This window comes from Babylonia areolata, chromosome 23 (genome assembly GCF_041734735.1).
Source record: "Babylonia areolata isolate BAREFJ2019XMU chromosome 23, ASM4173473v1, whole genome shotgun sequence".
Taxonomy (NCBI): Eukaryota; Metazoa; Mollusca; class Gastropoda; order Neogastropoda; family Buccinidae; genus Babylonia; species Babylonia areolata.
This window is the reverse complement of record NC_134898.1, coordinates 48,368,439-48,370,938: the sequence shown is the minus strand read 5'-3', so window position 1 is coordinate 48,370,938 and position 2,500 is coordinate 48,368,439. Positions and strand designations below refer to the sequence as shown.

Below are 2,500 nucleotides of genomic sequence, written 5' to 3'. Positions count from 1 at the left end.
GAAGAGGAGGAAGTGGAGGAGTAGGAGGAGTAGGAGGAAGAGGAGAAGTAGGAGGAGGGGGAGAAGGGAGAGGAGTAGGAGGAGGAGAAGGAGGAGGAGGAAGAGGAGAAGAAGGAGGAGGGGGGTGAGAAGGAGAAGGAGGAGGAGGACGAGAAGGGAGAGGAGGAAAATGGAAGGAGGAGTAGGAGGAGGCGGAGAAGGAGGAGGAGAAGGAAGAGGAGGAGAAGAAGGAGAAGGAGGAAGAGGAAGAGGAGGAGGAGGAGGGGAAGTAGGAGAAGGAGGAGGAGGAGGAGGAGGAGGAGTAGGAGGAGGAGGAGGAGGAGAATATATGTTACTGATGTATAGGAAAATATCCCCGTATCTCTCTCTCTCTCTCTTCTCTGTCTGGAAAAAAGGCACAGTACTCCCCCCTGCCACATGGACCTTTTCAGCTAACGACAAAGTACCAAAAATGTCATTTATCCCTTACTAGTTTATTTTTCTTCAAATATTTTTTTTTTCCTTTCTGTTCCATTTTATCTGTTTTGCACCATTTTTGTTCTGATTTGTACCTACTGTGTCACCAGAGCTTTACAGCTAATGACATTAAACATTTCAGCATTCAGCGTTCTCTCTCTCTCTAGTTGACTAATGTTGAATTATGTTTTGCTATTTTTGAGTCTTGTATCCAATTTGGCGCTTGTTAACCCCACCTCCTCCAGCCCCCACCCCCTTGGCATAAAAACGAAAATAGGCCATTGTCAATCAATAATTTCCGTTTCTTTTGACTTCATTCATTTTCTACTCTGCCTCTTCCCCCCCCCCCCCACCACCCATTCTTTCTCCTCCTCAGCACACACAGTCTCATACATAGTCTGTAATCAAACCAAAATAAACTAATTAACTGATTAACTTTTTGTATGTATGTATGTATGTATGTATATTGGATCAATCTCAATCACTTTCCAGCATTCTGAGCCATAAAAGCAGCAGCAACAACAACAACAAACAACCCAGAAAGCCCAACAACCTCAACACAAGATTCAATATTTTATTCCCAAAAAAATCCCTACGTGGGCAAAAAACAAAAAAAAAAAAAAAAAACCGTGAAAAAAAGGTAAAAACTCAAACAATAGATGGCGACAAGGTGTGGCAATGTTACACAGAACATGACAGACTTGTAATTTAGTGAATGAAATAATGTTTACAGTATTATCTGAACACAAAGCATCTGATTTCACCTCCAAAGAGCCCTGCAAAATCTTCTGATCTCCAACGAACAGTGACTCGCCCAGTGCAGTGCAATCACGAAACAAACAACAACACTGAGCACACCACTCCTCTTTTGCAACATCTCCACTGGCTCCCTGTCTCACACCGAATAAAGTACAAGATCAGCACTCTATGCTACAGATGTATTCACAAATCAGCCCCTTCCTATCTCTGTGGCTGCCTTCACCTCTACACTCCATCTCGCTCACTACGATCAGCTTCGGATCCACTCCACTTACGCATACCCAGATTCAAACTCTCGACTGTTGGCCGCCGTTCTTTCTCTGTCTCTGGACCTTGCAATTGGAATAAACTTCCTCTTTCACTTCGTCAAGTCTCCACACTCAGCTCTTTCAAGTCTGGCCTTAAAACCCACCTCTTCCCAAAATAGCCTCCCTTCCCTGCCTCTTCCTTGTCTTTAATTTCTCCAGTTGTAGAGTTATGCGTGCGTGAGAATGACTGGTGCGAAAGCGCTTAGATTTGTTTATGCACAAGATTCAGCGCTATATAAGTACCATTATTATTATTATTATTATTATTATTATTATGATTATTATTATTATTAACACGGGAAACCATCTATCATGAAGAAGGCGGTGGAAACAGACTGGACTGGAGATGCGAACACATCAGTGGACTGCGCTCCATCTCCCCTATCAGTTGACAGAACATCCCTCGGTAGCCCAGCTAAATTGCGCCCAACAGCAACCTCCCACAACACGACAATTTTCATCAGCACACAGAGTGTTGGTCGTTAAGTGGAAGAAGAAGAAGAAGAAGAAGAAGAAGTCATGTCACACGAAGAGAGCAATACAAGGTCACATCACCCACAACAGCCATTAGATGAACATTCTATAAATGAATAAACAACACAAGCCCTGAGTGCTAACTGAACTGGTAGCGTTAGCAGCATTGACTTGAAGTTATGCACCTTGTGTATGAAGAGAGTTACCACTCTTTATTATTTGTTAATCGTTTGATCTACTGGCCTCTATCGTTATAATTTCCAGTTGAAAAACCACCGAGGCAACCACGTGTTTGTTCTGTATTGTCCGTTTGTTCTGTGTGGCTTGTTCAGGATTAACGAGGCTATGCTAGTCTTGAATAAAAGCTAATATGTGCTTGCACATTCCTTCTGTCATTGCTGCTGTGTGTACATGTCAAATGATCGGTATAAGAACAAGCCCGGCGCTTTCTGTTTTCGGGGGAAGTGTCTGGGTTTGTTCCAGTGTACCTTTGATAACCTGTG

The 2,500-nt window shown here is 43.2% G+C and overlaps 1 protein-coding gene across 1 annotated transcript in view; it reads right to left on the bottom strand.

The window, feature by feature from the left end:
- LOC143297699 (relaxin receptor 1-like) overlaps positions 1-2,500 on the bottom strand; it is a 132,323-nt gene that overhangs the window by 4,707 nt on the left and 125,116 nt on the right. The gene's annotated exons all lie outside the window — the stretch shown is intronic.